Source organism: Giraffa tippelskirchi, chromosome 3 (assembly GCF_054371585.1).
Source record: "Giraffa tippelskirchi isolate mGirTip1 chromosome 3, T2T-mGirTip1v1.2.pri, whole genome shotgun sequence".
Taxonomy (NCBI): domain Eukaryota; kingdom Metazoa; phylum Chordata; class Mammalia; order Artiodactyla; family Giraffidae; genus Giraffa; species Giraffa tippelskirchi.
Genome location: NC_137277.1, coordinates 181846121 through 181865720, shown reverse-complemented (window position 1 = coordinate 181865720; position 19600 = coordinate 181846121). Strand labels below are relative to the sequence as shown.

The 19600-nt window shown below is 42.0% G+C and overlaps 1 long non-coding RNA gene across 1 annotated transcript; it reads left to right on the top strand.

Annotated features, from left to right (window-relative positions):
• Positions 1 to 331: 331 nt before the first annotated feature.
• LOC145543290 (uncharacterized) lies at positions 332 to 14335 on the top strand. The gene is made up of 4 exons (XR_014080612.1): positions 332 to 452; positions 6907 to 7005; positions 11565 to 11777; positions 13733 to 14335. It is a non-coding gene; the product is annotated as an uncharacterized LOC145543290 (long non-coding RNA).
• Positions 14336 to 19600: the final 5265 nt, after the last annotated feature.

Sequence of the window (19600 nt, the reverse complement as noted above, 5' to 3'; positions counted from 1 at the left end):
CTTTGTGACCTCATAGACTGCAGCATGCCAGGCTCCTCTGACCTCCACTATCTCCCAGAGTTTGCTCAAATTCATGTCCAGTGAATTGGTGATGCTATCTAAACATCTCACCCTCTACTGCCCCCTTCTTTTGCCAAGAGCTGACTCATTGGAAAAGACCCTGATGCTGGGAAAGATTGGTGGCATATAGTAGGTGCTCAATAAACAAAAAAAAATTTACTAATATTTATTGAAGCTTTACTACATGTTACTTACTGTACACAGTAAATATAAATACTCATGTTTCTCTTTTAAATCCTGCCAGTGATCTTGTGAAGGACTATGATTATCTCCATTTTATAGATGAGGAAACTGAGGCAGAGGTAGGTTAAACAAGAAGCAAACCCAGGACTTCGATCCAGGTCTGCAGGACTTCAGAGTCCATGATGCTTCTCAGACAACAAGAAGAGCAAGTAGGGGTTCATTTACCTACGAGTTTCTTTTCTCTGATTTCAGACAATTTTGTTTGCTGTGATGGTCAGCAAGACTGTATATGTTTGTTGAGTTGTATTTCCTGCCCTACTGCATTACTCCTGGGGAAAAATCTCAAGAAATAGGTCAAAAATATGGTTTTGTTCAAGCCTAGTTATAACTATTTAGATATTTGTAGATTTGGAAATATTTCATTCAAATTTTAACACAAAAGAAAGGCTGTTAAAACAGTCAAAAAGTACTATAGCCATGTCTTTCTAAACAAAAGCCAAATGTAAATCAAAACACAAACCTAATTACACTAAAACTGTCTAAAAATAAGGTCTCTAAATTACATATTTCCATTAAAAAAGACATAATGAATTAGCGTTTTGTAATAGTTATCAACTTAAACCCTCCTGGTTGATCTTAGAGGATAATAGTCTAGGTTTTGTTTCTGCTTATTTCTCTATTGTACTTAAGGCAATAACTTATTGTGTACATGACAGTTGAGCCTCTAAAAGCAATCTACAGTTGATGGGATTATAAAATGGTGCAACTACTACAAAAACAGTATAGCAATTCCTCAAAAAATTAAACATCAAACTACTATATGATCCAGCAATCTCATGTCTGAGTATATAGCCAAAAGAACTGAAAGCACAGTCTAAAAACTGATATTGGCACACTCATGTTTATAGCAGCACTATTCACAATAGCCAAGAGGTGGAAACAACCCAAATATCCATTGACAGATGAATGGATAAGCAAAACATGGTATGTGCATACTTTAGAATACTATGCAACCTTAAAAAGGAAGGAAATTCTGTCACATGCTATAATATAGCTGAACTTTGAGGCCATTATGCTAAGTGAAATGTTTGTCACAAAAAGAACAAACAACGTGATTCCACTTATCTAAGGTATCTAAAGTAGTCAAATTCCTAAATATACCAGTGGTTGGAGGGCGGGAACAAAGGGAATTTTTTAATGGGTATAGAGTTTCAAATCTATAAGATGAAAAGATTTAGGAGTCCTGTTTCACAAAAACATCAATATACTTAAAACAACTGTTAAGTGTACCTTGAATAGCACACTTAAAATGGTTGTGTGTGTGTGCACTTCAGTTGTGTCCAACTGTTTGTGACCCCATGGTCTGTAGCCCACCAGGTTCCTTTGTCCATGGAATTTTCCAGGCAAGAATATTGGAGTGAGTTGCCACTTCCTACTCCAGGGAATCTTCCCATCCCAGGGACTGAATCCACATCCCTTTGGTCTCCTGCATGGGCAGGTGGATTCTTTACCACTGAGCCACTGGCAAAGCCCTTAAAATGGCTTAGATGGTAAATTTTATATGTTTTTTACCACAATAATTAATTTTTAAAAGAAATCTACAGTAATCTAGTCATTACTGTAATAACAATGTGGGTCACTTTATGCCTACTTGGCCCTGATTGGACATTATTAGAGTCATTTTCACAGTTTTGTCCAAATTTACACAGGTAAGAAGCCTTTGGAGTGGGATAAATTCACATTTCCAAGATATGCAGTAACCTTTTCTATCTTTAAAGCAAAGCATTTCCAGCCTCCTGTGCATGTTATCTTCAGTTTAATCACAGACATCTTTTCCACATGGTTACTATTATTGTTCATATTTCTCCCCAATAAATCATTATCATTTGGAAACACTCAAGATCTGTTGCTCTATAGAGAATGATTTTTGAACAAAACTCAGGTATTTTAGGACACCTCACCTGGCAGAATTAAAACTATAGCCCTGGAAATCTACATGAAATTTTGAAGTAGGAGATAGATGTGCCCGAGACTATAGACAACTGGTGTTTGTCAAATGGAATAAAACTGAAGCTTTGTCCTCAGCCAGATGAGAACAATGCTTGATTCCCTTTCTCCATTGAAATGGAGGGAATGAACTAGCAGTGGGGAATGTGCTGCAGCAAAAATGGAAATGAGACTTTTCTAATAAACAGGAAAATAAGGAAACAATGAACAGGCTAGGGCAACGGCATAAATAAGCCTGAAAGAGTTAAGCAAATCTTGGTTATTCTTCAGCTGTTACCACTAAAAACCACTTGTAGCTGGACTTGTCCTTCGTAAAGCTAATTACTCTCTGACTCCTTATGAATTATACTCTGCACCTGGCATTCTCCTCCCCCTACTCTTTGTGGGAAATCCCTGGTGGCTTAGTGGTAAAGAATCCACCTGCCAATGCAGGAGACACAGGTTTGATCCTTGGGTTGAGAAGACCCTCTGGAGAAGGAAATGGCACCCACTCCAGTATTCTTGCCTGAGAAATTCCACAGACAGAGGAGACTGACAGGCTACAGTCCATGGGTCACAAAGAGCCGGACACGACTTAGCAACTAAACCACCACCACCACTCTCCCTTGAAGCAGTCTTCATTTCAGAAAGAAGGTCATAGGCTGAGAACCTCAGGGACACAAGACCAGGCTGCTGAGCCACTTGATGCCAGCTTTGGCTGTAAACTTGCAGGATGAAAGAAATGCAAGACCTTCATTACTTTGAGACTTATCACCTACCCCAGAGCTCTAGCACCAACTATAAAACCTCTCTCTATTCCCCAGGGAAGAGGGTAGGGCACGGTTCTTGAGGTGCTAGCTTGCTGTGTTCCCCCTTCGCCTGGCAAAGAAATATAGCTACTCTTTCTCTTTCCTCTAGAACTCTGTCTCTGTATTTCTATTTGTCATTAGCGCACAGGGAGCCAAGATTTTGGCAGCAATGAAATGGAGCATTTTCTTCATCCTTACTGCAGGGAGCTTTGTATTCATTAAGATCACACTTGAAGTGTATTCTGGTTTTCTATTTCTATGTAACAAACTATCCCCAAACTCGGCGGTTTAAAACAACCACTGTATCATATCTCACAAGTTTTGAGTCAGGAATTTGGGCAGGCCTGAGTTGGATGATTCCTTTCTCCCATATGGCATCAGTCAGAGTTAGTTGATAATGTTGTAACTGGCAGGTTGGTCTAGAGGGTCCCACACAGCCTTACTCATATGCCTGGCACTTGGTGGGAATGCCTGAAAGGCTGGGTATAGCTGCCCTTCATGTAGTGTCAGAACCTCTCCATATGGTCTCTCCATCAGGGTAGTTGAACTTTTTACATGGCAGAGACAGGTCTTGCAACCTGCTAGTCCTCTAAGGCCAGCCTGGTAACGGACACAGCATCACTTGTACCCATTGGTCAAAGCAATCATAAAGCTCATCTAGATTCAAGGAATGCAACTGAGCCCCTAGACATTGTCACAGTAACTTGGACCTCTTGCTACTATGGTTATCTTTCTGATGTTCACTCAAAGAGCTCCCGAGGAAACATTCATTTTGATATGTATCTACCTGTTTATTTAGTAACTACTCTGTAAATTCTAGACTCTGAGGACACAGCAGAAAAAAACTGAGAGAAAAACCTCTCCCTTCATGGAGCTCACATTCCAAGCAAGTCATAGTCAGAAAATCTTGTGTTTGTAGAGTATGTTCAGTTGGGGTTCAACATCCATTCCCACTTTCTTCTAGTGAGATTTCCCATATTGCAGAAGTGGGAATGTTAAGATGACATTTCTCAGGCTCCCTTACAACTCAGATTTTGGATGAAGTTTTGGTATTGCCAATTAGATGCACTTGGGTAAGATTTATAAGGTGGAAATGAGGAAGAGACAATTTTCCTGCACTTTGGCCATTTCTACTGGCCAGTAGGGTCATCACTGGAGACCTGGACTTCTCCTCCAGAAGTCTTTCTGCTTCCAGTCTCCAGCTCCATGAACTAGAAAGGCAATAGCAGCCACAGTGGCCACTAAGGCAGTGTTACTCAATCCTAGCTTTCTGACCCCTGACCCCTGAGTCTTAGTTATAGAGACATGTTCTTAAAATTAGCCATTCCTGAGTTGACCTCTGATTCTCTCTTCTCCAGATTTTCAGTGGTTTACCATGATTTTGTAAGCATTCAATTTCCTGAAACTAATTAGCGCTAGTGGTAAAGAATCTGCCTGCAACACAGGAGACCCAGGTTCAATCCCTGGGTTGGGAAGATCCCCTGGCGAAGGGAATGGCTATTCACTCCAGTATTCCTGCCTGGAGAATCCCATGGACAGAGGAGCCTAGTGGGCTACAGTCCATGGGGTCACAAAGAGTCAGACACAACTCAGCGGTAAATACTTTCATTTTCACTGCCCTTAACACCAAGAAAGATTTCTGTTGCCTATGCTGAAAACTGACTGACAAGGTACGATATTAAAATTGAAATACTCAGTTCCCACTACCTCTGCCTTCTAGGTAGACCCCCCATATTTATCTGTTACATTAGTATCCATGTGGAAATCTGAGCATTTGATGTTCTTGTCTTTGACTCCTCCCAGAAAGTTCTACAGCTTCCTAGGCACAGAGTGAACCTGATCTGGCCCCTGGCAGAGAGGAAGCCAAAAGCAGAATGCCAAGTGTTAGAGCAGAGAGCAAGTCCCAGGAATCACCTGAAGCTTGGGGAGTGCAATCGCGGAAGCGAAGGATCCCAGGGTACCATCTCAGCATTTCATCTTGAGAGACAGACCAGCCTAGTCCCTCCCCTGCTCCACAGGAGTGTGCTTTTTTTGTTGTTTTTTTTGTTGCTTGTGGGATCTTAGTTCCCCTACCAGCAATCGAACCCACACTCTTAGCAGTAAAAGTGCAGAGTCCTAACCACCAGACCATGAGGAAATTCCCAGCAGTGTGCTTTAAAGCTATAACATGAGAGTGAAAATACTTTTCCTGATTCAAGGCACTTCGTAAACTATACAGTACTACACAAATATAAGATGCTATCTAGTATCTAGTCTAGCTGTTCTTCAAGTGTGGAGGTTTCTGAGACTCTATCAAGGAGTAGCAGTAGTAGCGTTAGTCATGCAGTCGTGTCTGACTCTTTGAGACCCCGTGGACTGTAGCCCACCAGGCTTCTTTGTCCAGGGGATTCTCCAGGCAAGAGTACTGGAGTGGGTTGCCATTCCCTTCTCCAGGGGATCTTCCTGACCCAGAAATCGAACCCAGGTCTCCTGCATTACAGGCAGACTCTTTACCATCTGAGCTATAGGGAAGCCCCTATCATGGGTTAAGTAAAATCAAACTCCTGTTGGAGGGCAGGAACAGTGACGCAAATATGCGGACACAGGGTTGCAGGGAAGGGGAGGGTAAGATGAGTTGGCAGATCAAGTTTGACGTGATATGCTAATATATATACGTACTATAGATAGCTAGAGGGAACCTGCAGTATAGCACAAGGAGCTCAGCTCGGGGCTCTGTGATGACCTAGTTGGGCGGGATGGGAGAGACATGGGAGGGAGGTCTAAGAGGGAGGGGATATATGCATAAATATAGCTGATTCACTTCGTTGTAAGCAGAAACTAACACATCATTGTAAAGCAATTATAATCCATTTAAGTAATAATGATAATATTAATGCAGCATTTTACTTTTTCATCCTTATTCTCTCAAAAGTGTGTTTTCCAGAGACTTTGTGATGCCATCACTGCCCTGATGGCTAATGGAATATGTGCTGGTATATTCTTTATTTTTAAAATGATAGAATTTTAAAATTCTGTTTTAATTTCTACAAGAGAAAATATTAATAGCTATAACCCAAATAGACAAAAGCTCTTTGGGGTCCTCAATGATTTTTAGGAGTACTAAGGGATCCTGAAGGAAAAACATGTGAGAACTGTTGGGTACACCCATTCTGGTACTATCTATAATGGCCCCCACTCGAACCATTTCCAGATGCCTGATTCCCACTCATGGTCATACCGCTGCCGTGTCCAACACTCTTCTACGAGGATGCCTTTCTATTTTGACTAACATTCTTGAGACAGTATCTTCTGGAACAGATGTCCAGTAGCAGCTGTCTTGGCACAGCCTTGGGACTCCACATAACTATGACTGTCTTCATGGGCAACACTAGACCCACAGCCCAGTCCCTTGCTTTACTGTTGCTGAGTCATTCTTTCTGGCTGGACTTAACTGGGATACCTGGTTTCTGCCCCTGCTCCCACCCTGTGTAACATTAATCTCACCCAGTTTGGCCCCCTGTTTCCATTTGTGGCTCCCCTCCTGCTCAGGTGGCCACCTGCTGTGAGGATCATTTCCAGCTGCCCACAACCAAGCTGAGTCACCCCCACCCCTTAGCCCTGTCCAGGCGGAGAGCTGGAGCTGGGTCAACTTGAAGCCTCTTGGAAGCTTCCTGCCAACCAGAAAATGGATTATTTTTTTGCTTTTAATTAGGGTTATCCCTTCCCCCAAGAATGTTGTTAGTTATGTTACGTGTACTCTATAATTAGATTTGAAATTAAAACATAAACTATTAGCAATGAATATTTCTCGTGAGTAGGATTAAGGAGACCATTCGTTTCTATGTTATAAGTATCTGTAAACTTTGCTTTTTTTTTTTTTTAACTCTAGTGAGAATGTGTAGAGGTTAAGAAAAAAGGCTCTGGAAAGAGATTGTGTCTGCTCTCTCCGAACTCCCTGGCTCTCCCACGGTCGTGTGACTTTGGGCAGGTCAAGTATCAATACTTTTTCTCAGTGTCTTACTTTTCTCATCTGGTAAAATGGAAATTTGAAAAACACTTATCGAAGAAGAAGGAGGAGGAGAGGAAAACAGAGAGAGAAGAAGAAAACCCTTAGAGGGTGGTATGAGGATTAAATATGTTAAGTGCTTAGAATTATTATACCTATATCTATATAAGTGATTAAAAATCAGAGTAGAATGAAGATATAGAAGGTACATTATGAAGCTTTCAGAAGTTTAGAGATATAGAAACAAAAATGATAATAAACCCTAAAGTCCTGATCTTTATCAGGAAACTTGAGAAGACGAGAAGCTATTAATCCAAGTGCATTAGAGGATGCCAAGCACCGGATTATCCATCTTCCTTTGTTTACAAAGATAAGGAGGAAGGCTAATGAATTTTTACATAGGGGTTACTATAAAATTTAACAAATCCATATGACTTCTGAATCATGTAATTATAAAAATAGACTGTCTACATCTTTTAATTAAAAGACAAACAGCTTTTGTTTAATATTGGAATGTTTATTTTAATAATTTCAGTAAGTGCTTATAGCCCTGAAGCTATAAATCTTATTATAGAAAACTACATTTTAAAAAGTGTTTGTTGTAGAAAACAAGTGATTATTAATCTAAGCTGTAAATTATGTTTGTTATAGAAGGTTTAATTTTATTCCAGTTTGGTGATAAACTAACCACCTGACTATTACCCCGTTAATCTAGATCTAAATTAACTTGACCAGTATAAAAGTTTAGGCAGATTCTCTTAAATTTGATAATGCATCTAAAAATATTCCTTCATGTGAAAAAGTTATAAAAAGTTATCTTATAAAAAAATTAAATATAAAATTCTAACAGATTAAGTTTAAAAAGCAATACAAAGAACGAAATTCAGATACATGGAGGAACTTTGAAAGCATTATGACAAGTAATAAGCCAAACACAAAAGGACAGATAATGTGTGATTCCACTTGGTGAGGCACCTAGAATAGGCAAATCCATAGACAGAAAGTAGAATAGAGGTTACCAAGGTTCCCAGGAGCTGGGGGAAAGGAGAGTGGAGAGTTATGTTTATTGGTACAGAGTTTCTGTTTGGGATGATGAAAAAGTTCTGGAAATAGTTAGTGGTAATGGTGTACAACCTTGCCAATATAGTTAATGCCACTGAACTGTACACTGAAACACAGTTAAAATGACAACTTTTATGTTATGTATATTTTACCACAATAAAAAAATACTATACAAAAAAAAAAGCAAATCAGAGGAAACAATGTAAAATTTTCTGTAACACAACTAGCCTGGATTAAAATGTCAATGACATGAAAAAAAAATCCAAAAATGTAGAGGAATTGCTCTAAATTAAAAGAGAATAAAGAGATCCTAAAACCAAGTGTAATGAGTGACATTTGATTCAATCCTGATCCGAAAAAAAATCTATACAATGTATTCTTGTATCAACTGAGGGGATTTGAACATGAATTTGCAATGAGATGATGTTATGGAATATTTATTAACTTTCTTAGGTGTGGTAATGAGACAGAGCAGGACCCTATGATCTTTGCCCCTTATGTCCTCTACCTGCCTTTTGTCTGTGGAAAAACTTTAGCCAAAGAATAAGTTTAATCAGAAAAGTGAGAAAATGCAGAAACAAAGGAAAACAGTCAAAGGAGACCAAATAATATGAATACTAATGTACTCATTAGGAATAGTTAAGGACCTTTAGTTCCTTCTCAAGGGTTATACATAATACTCTGAGCCATATCCAGTAAGTTGTCTTAGAGACAGAAACCCCCGCCAGGTGGAAGAAGTTAACTACATGATGGCCAGACTGTAGTCATGATATCAGCTGCCACAATTCCAAGAATTGGCCTCAAGGAAATGAGAACAAACAATCATGGAACTGAAGTTTAACTGCACTTAAAACAATCAAGATGATGCTGGTCAGACCACCGATGACCAATTTCAAGATGACTGTCAGAGCTGACTACACTGTTTCTACATGTAGACCCTCCCTCCATCTGTAAAAGCTCTTGCCCTCTGATTATGTATGTGGAGGGGGGAGCTGGCCTTTGGACAGGCATCCACCACCACCCCACCCCTCTCCCAGGGTTGCCAGCATTCAAAATAAAGCAAACTTTCCTTTCCATCAACCTGCCCTCTATAGTGGCTATTTTGAGCGGCAAGCAGTGGCATTCCACTTTTGGTTACAGTAATAGTATTGCATTTATGTGCACCAGTGTTGTTATCCTCAGGAGATACAGGAAATATTTAAAGCCTAAAGGACCATGATGTCTGAGGCTTTCAAACAGTTCACAAAATTTTAAAAATGCAGAGAGAAATGTAAGCAAATGTAGCAAAATGGAAGCAGGTATTGAGTTTAAAGTGTAGATAAAAGCTCATTGTTTTATTCTTTCAACTATCCTGCCGATTTGAAAATATTTGAAATATCCAGAATCTTGATATTTCATCACAGGGAGGATGGCCTTTATAGGGAACACTTGTTGTTTGCACTCACCCAGCATCCAAACCCCTCTTCCTATAATAGTACCTGCATTTGCTTTGGGGGCATTACCCTCCCCTGGTGTATACTCACTTACTCTAAATTTCAATCTGTTAATAAGGATCCTCTCCCTCCCAGAATAAGGGGGTAGGTGCACAAGCCAAGTCAATCCAATGCTCCCTTGTAAGAATTTCACCTTTGGTAGATTAGCACAGGCACATCTGATAGCACCTGAAAGTACTGCTCATCACTTCCTACTTCCAGCTCCCTAGAGCTACCCTGTGCACTTTTTCTGAGGCTTGACATTTAACTTCTGCCTCAGTCAGTGAGCTATTCCATTCTTTCCAATAAAATGTTGTTACTGTTGTTATCATTAAGATCAGAATTGGTCACTGTTTTTGACCAGTGAAACATTTTAACACTGATCCAATGTTTTGTCTACAAAATAAGAAAGAAAAAAAAACTCACAGAAAAACAGCATAAAGAAAATTCCTAGCATGAAAAAGCTACTGCTTTTATATGATGGTTAGTATCTTCCAAGCCAGAGACAAGTTGCAATTATGAAATGAAATGAGCTGTGAATCATAAAAACAAGTTAAAAAATTCAGTAAGTAATGGGAGTGAAAGCAAGCTGAAAGCAGAAAAATGATGATTCCATTAGCCAAGGATGGAATCTCAGGATAATATGGCTGCCATTTATCAACCACCCACAGCCCCAGGCACTGTGTTAGTCTTTCCTATCCATCACCTCACTGGATTCTCCCAACGGCAAAATTATTATATGTTATTTGACTATATATACTCTGATTATCTGCATTTTACAGAAACCTGGGGCTCAAGATTCTCTAAATTGAAGACTCTCTAAATTGACTCTCTATTGACTCTCTAAAAGACTCTCTCTAGAAGGCAATGGCACCCCACTCCAGTACTCTTGCCTGGAAAATCCCATGGATGGGGGAGCCTGGTAGGCTGCAGTCCATGGGGTCTCTAAGAGTCGGACACGACTGAGCGACTTCACTTTCACTTTTCACTTTCACGCATTGGAGAAGGAAATGGCAACCCACTCCGTGTTCTTGCCTGGAGAATCCTAGGGACGGCGGAGCCTGGTGGGCTGCCGTCTATGGGATCGCACAGAGTCGGACACGACTGAAGAGACTTAGCAGCAGCAGCAGCAGTCTTCTCTAAATTGAAGACTCAGGAAGAGGGGCAGGATCCAAACTCGGACATGTGACTACAGCACAGGGGCAGTAATACCAGGAAGGCAACCGAGCTCCAGCTTCCTGGTTCAGATCTGCATCCCACAGGCCTAAGCCCCTCCCCCCCAAGCTCCTGAGCCAATCCAGAGAGCGGTCAATGGATACCGAGAGACTCCTCTGCTCTCTACCCACTGTGGACCCAGGAGCTTCCTCTGCGGACGCATTCCCCAGCACTCAATTCCAGGCTCTTAAGGGTCTCCTGAGTCACCTCTGCTGCCCACAAGAACTGGGTGCCACACCCTCCCAAGTTATGGCACCTAGTAACCCCTGCTTTAGGGTGTTAACTTCATCCACAGAAAGTAGATTCCTCCTGCCCCCATTCACCTTGACCTTCTAAAGCTGAATGGATAAAAGCAATGGCTTTGGAGCCAGATATACCAGCGTTCAAGTCCCTGCATCATGGCTGCCTACCTGTGTGTAAATTTCTTCATCTTCAGGCTTCCAAACTAAAGTTGGGAATGATAACCCTACCTTTAAAGTAGAGCTGTTGTGAGGATAAGATGCACTAACCTATAACAACCATCTAGCACAGTGCATGGCACTTTGTAAGCACTTTATAAACAATAATTGTTATTTTCTTACTTTCACTGTTATCCCTACATTATAATCTGTCCAGCTCTTCAACCCTAATTTTCTGCTTTGGGGCCTAAATTTCTTGCCTTCTCTTGCCAATTGTGTTTTCTCTCTCTGGAATTGAATACAGACCTGGGTTTGTCCCAGTTCACTGGTGGGTGTTCTTCAGGAACAAGAATTTAGCCTGCCTGACATTTTTATTTATAAAACTTATTTCCAGGTAGAGTTTGTGCTTCCCTGGTGGCTCAGATAATAAAGAATCCGCTTGCAATGCAGTGGACCCACGTTCAGTCCCTGGGTGAGGAAGATCCCCTGGAGAAGAGGATGGATACCCACTCCAGTGTGCTTGCCTGGAGAATTCCATGAACAGAGAAGCCTGACGGGCTACAGTCCATGGGGTCGGAAAGAGTCAGACACGACTAAGTGACTACAGGTAGAGTTCTGCTGCAACGTCCAGCAGTTTTTTTCTAAATCTTGAATGTAGGTGATTATGCCCTTAAGAGAGCTAGTAAAGGATGGAGGGGTCACGAAGTGGGGCTGGAGCCTAGGCCTCAAGTCAGCAGGGCCTGACCCTGCACTTGCTGGCCATGAGGTGTGCACATTACTTCTCATCTCTGAACCTTGATTTCCTCAGTTATAAAATGAAGAGTCTGGCTCTTAACCTGCAGGGATGTAATGAGGAATCCATAAGAGAGCAACAGTAACACCCACGTGCCTGCATAGAGCAGGCAAGGATAAGACTAGTTTTCTTTCCTCTAGCAGACCATCACTGTATTTTTAAAACTTAATTTAATTGGCTGTGCTGGGCTTCAGTAGTTGAGGCACACAGCTTAGTTGCCCCGCAGTATGTGGAATCTTCTCGGACCAGGGATCAAACCCGTGTCTCCATGACAGGCAGATTCTCGGCCACTGGACCATACACAGGGAAGTCCCCATTACCATCTTAAAATACTGCCATCAGGATCCTAACAGAGAGGTCCCACCCTAAGAAAATAGCAAGGCTCCCCCTCTCCTCTTGCATCTTCTACCTCTTCCTTATGCCTTTTGTTTCTCTGAAACTCAGTCATTCTGCAGTTGGGGGTGGGGCAACACAGGAAAGAGAGGTGGTCCTGGGACTCAGCCAGCCCCGAAGTGGCCCTGCTCAGATGCCATCTGGTCAGGAACTAGACTTGCTGCTTATAAAAACACACCCATTCTCGGCACCACTACCTAAGGGAAAACTCTGAGAGACTTAAAAAACAGCAGCTGCTGCTGCTGCTAAGTCACTTCAGTCGTGTCCGACTCTGTGCGACCCCATAGACGGCAGCCCACCAGGCTCCCCCGTCCCTGGGATTCTCCAGGCAAGAACACTGGAGTGGGTTGCCATTTCCTTCTCTAATGCATGAAAGTGAAAAGAGAGAGTGAAATCGCTCAGTTGTGTGCGACTCAGCGACCCCATGGACTGCAGCCTGCCAGGCTCCTCCGTCCATGGGATTTTCAAGGCAAAAGTGTACTGGAGTGGGGTGCCATTGCCTTCTCCAAAAAAACAGCAGTGAAGATGATTAAAGAGTTAGAGCAAAAGGCCCTGAGGAAAGACTACAGAACCTGGATTAAGGCAGGAGGCAGGAGAGGACAGCAGGGCTGCTGAAAAACAGTTTCCAAAGAGAGAAAGCCAAACAAACAAACAAAAAAAACATATAGTGGAAGGTTAATGATATAGATTGGGAGGGATGAATCTGGGAGAGGGCAATGGACAGGTCTTGGCAGGTCTACTGAGGCAGTAACCTGAAGTCGGGGAATTTAAGAAAAAGGATGCAAGGGACTTCCTTGGTGGTCCAATGGTTAACACTCTGCCTTCGAATGCAGGGGGTGTGGTTTTGATCCCTGGTCAGGGAACTAAGATCCCACATGCCACGTGGTACAGCCAAAAAAATAAATAGATATAAAGTTAAATTTAAAAGAATGCAAAATTATTCCCACAAAACTAGTAGGGCCCTTTCTGGACTTCAGATGAGGGGCCCTGAAGCTCTATTGATTTCACCTCTAGTCTAGTAAATTTACCTCTAGTCAATGGTGTGACAGGCGAGCTGTTAACAGATTTGGAAAATGGTCCCAAAGCTTGATTGTTCTGCAAACTCTGCCTGGCAACACTTTCCTTCCCTAACGAATGCCTTTTTAGCCTGCAAAACACGACACCGGCATGCTCTCTTCTCAGACATCTCACCAGATACAGCTTTTCCCTGCCACAGTGGTTCGGGGCCTCACCTTCCCATGTGCATCTGTCACCTGTCATGCACGCACCGTGCTTATATGGACCACTCCACCTGTGCGTTAATTAGTTGTCTAATGCTGCATGATACATTTCTCCAAATGTAGTGGCTTAAAACCATACTTATTATTTCACTGTAGATCAGGTATCTGGGAATGGTTTCATCTTGTCTCGGCTGGAAGAGATCGGCTTCCCAGCTCACACGATTGTTGGCAGGATTCAGTTCCTCACAGGCTGTTGGACTGAGGCCTCAGTTCCTCAAGAGCTGCTGGGCGGAGGCCTCCCTCGGTTCCTTGCCATGAAGACCTCTCCAGCCAGCAAGCATGGCAGCTGGCTTCATCAGAGCAAGCAGATGAGAAGGCAAAAGAGACAGTGGCAGCAAAGCAGAGGTCACAGTCCTTTGTAACCTAATCACAGAGGTGACATCCCATCGCTTTGGTCATATTCCATTCATTAGAAGCAACTGATGAGGTCCAGCTCATACTCATAAGTAGAAGTCAAACAAGGTCATAAATACCAGGAGGTGGGGATCATTTGGAAGCCTGTCAGAAGCTGTCGACTACAAATATCACTCCTATTCCTTCCTGTCACTGCCTGTTGTCCTGCCTGTCTCTGCCAGACCCTTATGAGTGCCTTGAAGATGGGGAGCACAATTTATTCATATCTTAGTACTCCTCAATGACTAGCCCAGGCCTCTTAGACTTGTTAAGTGAATGGATAATGAATAAATGAATGACTGGTTACTTGCTGTAGCAGAAATGGAGCCAAAGACAAGGGTATCACATTTCTTAAGAGAGAGTGCTATTCATTGCCCTTTCACCCTATCACTTCATTTCTAGAAAATTAAGGAAATAATCAGAAAAATAATAACAAGGATATATTCAGAAGTTTGTAAGTTAGTTGCAAGGATATTCTATAGAATTGTTTATAATAGCAAACCTCCCCCTCAAAAACAAAAACAGCTAACCTGTAAACTACCTGAATGTCCAATGATAAAAAAAGGTTGATTAAGTGCATTGTGCTACAGTTCTGCAGTGGATAATCTGTTGTCATAAAGTGAAAAATATGGAACAATAGTAAATGACAGGAAAAGATGCTTGCAATGTTGAACATTATTTTCAGTTTCAGTTCAGTTCAGTCACTCAGTTGTGCCCAACTCTTTGCGACTCCTTGGACTGCAGAACGCCAGGCCTCCCTGTCCATCACCAGCTCCCAGAGTTTACTCAAACCCATGCCCATTGAGTGCCATCCAACCATCTCGTCCTCTGTCATCCCCTTCTCCTCCCGCCTTCAATCTTTCCCAGCATCACGGTCTTTTCAAATGAGTCAGCTTTTCACATCAGGTGGCCAAAGTATTAGAGTTTCAGCTTCAACATCAATCCTTTCAATGCATATTCAGGAGTGATTTCCTTTAAGATGGACTGGTTGGATCTCCTTGCAGTCCAAGGGACTCTCAAGAGTCTTCTCCAACACCACAGTTCAAAAGCATCAATTCTGCGGCACTCAGCTTTCTTCACCGTCCAACTCTCATATCCATACATGACCACTGGAAAAACCATAGCCTTGACTAGACGGACTTTTGTTGGCAAAGTAATGTCTCTGCTTTTAAATATGCTATCTAGGTTGGCCATAACCTTCCTTCCAAGAAGTAAGCGTCTTTTATTTTCATGGCTGCAATCACCATCAGCAGTAATTTTGGAGCCCAAAAAAATAAAGTCAGACACTGTTTCCACTGTTTCCCCATCTATTTCCCATGAAGTGATGGAACCAGATGCCATGATCTTAGTTTTCTGAACGTTGAGCTTTAAGCCAACTTTTTCACTCTCCTCTTTCACTTTCATCAAGAGGCTCTTTAGTTCTTCACTTTCTGCCATAAGGGTGGTGTCATCTGCATATCTTTATTCAAGCCTCATTCTATTTCCTAGCCCAAGAGAAGAGACTCCTGTCCCCTAGAGGCCAGCAATATATTCCACAGACGCCTTGGTGACTTACAGAAGCACCAGGGAGGCAGTGGACTTTGCACTGGGAACCATTTTGACCAGTTAGGCCACTGCCCAGGACAACCTGTCATCATGCATGCTGTAGCTTTTCTCAGCCACAGAGAGACTGACATCAATAGATAGTGATAGTGTAGTGATAGTGAAAGTCGCTCAGTGGTGTCTGACTCTTTGCAACCCAATGGACTATACAGTCCATGGAATTCTCCAGGCCGGAATACCGGAGTGGGTAGCCTTTCCCTTCTCCAGTGGATCTTCATGACCCAGGAATCGAACCAGGGTCTCCTGCATTGCAGGCAAATTCTTTATCAACTGAGCTATCAGAGAAGCCCAAAACAGATAGTTTGTAAGAAGCCTAAACACAATTTTTGCAGTATATTTTATATGCTTTCACAATGAACATTTTCCTTCACAAAAACTGTGGAGAAAAAAAATGTTAACCTAAGTACCCAAGCATATAATTGTGTAACTCTATATTGTTATCTATCAAATTTTCTTTAAATTATTTTAAATAGGTTCAATTATTAAAATAACCTGATACTTTATTCCTTTAAATTGGTTCAACTGCCTGAGCTTATAAGCCAGTATGATGATTTAACATAGCAACATGGAGTGTGTTAAAAACATGCTCATTTACATAACAGTCAGTGTAATATGCCATATTAACAGGATAAAGGAGAAAAACATATGATTATCTCAACAGATGCATAAAAAATTTGACAAAATCCAACATTTAACAAAATCCAACACTCAACAAACTAGGAATAGAAGGGCTCTTTCTTAGCCTGATGAATGTCATCTACAAAAGCCCCACAGATGGCACAGTAGCACTTAATAGTAAAAAATTGAATGTTTTACCTTAAGATCAATTGTTAAGATTACTGTTTGCCAGGGGCTGGGGGAGGGGGAAATAGGAATTTGCTAATGGGTACAGGGTTTGAACTTCCCTGGTGGCTCAGACGGTAAAGCATCTGCCTACAATGTGAGAGACCTGGGTTGAATCCCTGGGTTGGGAAGATCTCCTAGAGAAGGAAATGGCAACCCACTTCAGTATTCTTGCCTGGAAAATCCCATGGACAGAGAAGCCTGGTAGGCTACAGTCCATGGGGTCGCAAACAGTTGGACACAACTGAGCGACTTCACTTTCACTTTCACAGGGTTTTTTGGGGGGTGACAAAAATGTTATGAAGTTAGTAACAATGGTTGCCCAACCTTTGCATGAATGTACTAAAAATCACAGAATTAGTCACTTTAAAATGGTAAGTTTTGTGATATGTAAATTTTATCTCAAATAAAATTGTTACTAGAAAATATAGAACTTCCCTGGTTGTCCAGTGGTTAAGATTCTGTGCTTCCACTGCAAAAAACTCAGGTTCAGTCCCTGGTCGGAGAACTAAGATCCTGCGTGTGTCATGGCATGGCCTATGTGTGTGTGTGTATATACATACAAACACATGGGGGCGACTAGTGATTGTGTAGCTAGAAGTGGTGGGAGGGATCCCATAATCCCTGGAATAATGTTTGGAACAGAATTATTTATTGTGATATTTTAACTTCCCCAAAACTGGTGGAAAGGGAGCCCAATTGAAGAATTTAAATTTGCTAAGGAAAAACAATAAAAGAACTCTATAATTGTCAAGTACCCTTTGTTTCAAAGGGCCTTATTTTTTTTGCCGTGCCACGGGACTGTGGAATCTCAGCTCCCCAACCATGGATGCAACCTAGGCCATGGCAGTAAAAGCACCTAGTCGTAACTACTGGACAACAGGGTTTTCCTTCAAAGAGTGCTTTAATGAGTACTCAGTGGGTCAGTTTCACCCTGAGGCTTAATCTAGAGCAGGGAAGAAAATACTTCGAGTTATAGAGTAAGAAAAGTTTTGGAACAGACTGCTGGAGACTAGAATGAAGCTAGAGAGAGGCTGGAGGAGGTGCGAGACTAGAACGAAGCTAGAGTGAGATTGACTCCCAAGGAGGGATACAGCCAGAAAGAAATTCCTCTTGGCAGTAATGGTCCATGAACTTGTAGGACAGTGGTGTCTTATAAATAACTTTAAGTTGGTGTGCTACTGTGCTGAACTTTTCCTTTTGTTTCACTAAAGACTCAGTAAAACCTGCTAAGTGTTAGGACTACTTGGAGAATTGAAGGAATCACTAATTTGAGAGCCTGTGAGAAAAAATAACACCAAAGAAACAAGAGTAACAGTGAAAAATGGACTATTTCTTGGGCTAGCCTGGGGGTTGGTTTTGTTCAATTGCTCAGTCGTGTCTGACTCTTTGCGACCCCATGGATTGCAGCATGGTAGGCTTCCCTGTACATCACCAGCTGCCAGTACTCAAAATCATGTCCATTGAGTCGGTAATGCCATCCAGACAGCTCATCCTCTGTCATCCCCTTCTCCTCCTGCCTTCAATCTTTCTCAGGATCAGGGTCTTTTCTAATGAGTCAGCTCTTCGCATCAGGAGGCCAAAGTATTGGAGTTTCAGCTTCAGCATCAGTCCTTCCAATGAATATTCAAGGTTGATTTCCTTTAGGATGGACTGGTTGGATCTCCTTGCAGTCCAAGGGGCTCACAAGAGTCTTCTCAGACACCACAGTTCAAAAGCATTGATTCTGCAGTATTCAGCCTTCTTTATGGTCCATACATGACTACTGGAAAAACCATAACTTTTACTAGACAGACCTTTGTCGGCAAAGTAATGTCTCTGTTTTTTAATACGCTGTCTAGGTTTGTCATAGCTTTTCTTCCAAGGAGCAAGCGTCTTTTAATTTCATGGCTGCAGTCACCATCTGCAGTGATTTTGGAGCCTGAGAAAATCAAGTCTGTCACTGTTTCCAGTTTGCCCATCTACTTGCCATGAAGTGATGGGACCAGATGCCATGATCGCTGAGATTCCAAGGCAAACTAAGGCTTAATAGGCACCCTCTGAGAAACCAGAAGGGAAGGGTAAAAGGACCTGAGAACTGTTGAGGGCCTACTATGTGCTTTCCCGAGGTTGCTTAGGTAGGACATGGCAGAGCATGGATTTAAATCCATGCCTTTTTAGTTCCAAAGTCCTTGCACTTAGCACTGGGGGAAGAGAGCAGAGGGGCCAAGACAGAGAAGAGCTATACTACTGAGATAGAGAAAGCTGTCCAGCAGGCATCGTGGTAGAGCACTTGGCCCAGCCTGGAGTATGAATCAGGGAAGTCTTTCTGAAGGAGGAAATATTTGAACCGAGGCTTTTAAGACTGTAGGTATCTGTCAGAGGAATAAAGAAGAGAAGCAAGACAAGAGATTGTCTGGCAAGGCAGGGGAGGCCAGAGTTTAGGTTTTGCACAGTCATTGTCTCCATGGGGTTGGGGCTTTCTTTTCCTGTCTCCTCCCAGCTCTGCTGTCCATGTTGTCACACCACAATGAGCCATCATTTTTCTGACAAACACTGTTATTCACGTGGGGGTTTCCAGAAACATTGTCATAATGGTTGTCACAGTAGTCTGAGTTCTGCCATCTACACACTGTGTGACTATTGGCTAGTCACTTCCCCTCTCAGGGACAGAGTTACCTTATGCAGAAAGTTATAGTGGGCAAGTTGACTTTGGTGATGGTTGTACATATCTGTGACTATACTAGAAACCATTGAATTGTACACCTTAAATAGGTGAATGTGAATTATATCTCAATAAAGCTGTTCTTTTTTTTTTCCACTGTCATAGGCAGGATGATGGAGGAAGTTTGGCCTAAGAGTTGTAAATCTGTTGCAATCAAGGGTTTGTTACTTTCTAACCAGGTGGCTTTATGTATATTTTTTAACTTTATCTCTCTGAACCTCATTTTCCTCATTGTAAGAAGGGAATTATGTCTTTGTATTGTTCAGTTGGTGAAGTAACAGGTGCAGTTGGTGGTTGGAAGGCTTAGAATTCTGGTTCCATCACTGACAATCTCTCTGCACCTCCATTTCCTCATCTGTTTAATGGGGATAATAGTACCTTCTTCATAATGTTGTCAGGAAGATCATATGTTTTGATACCTA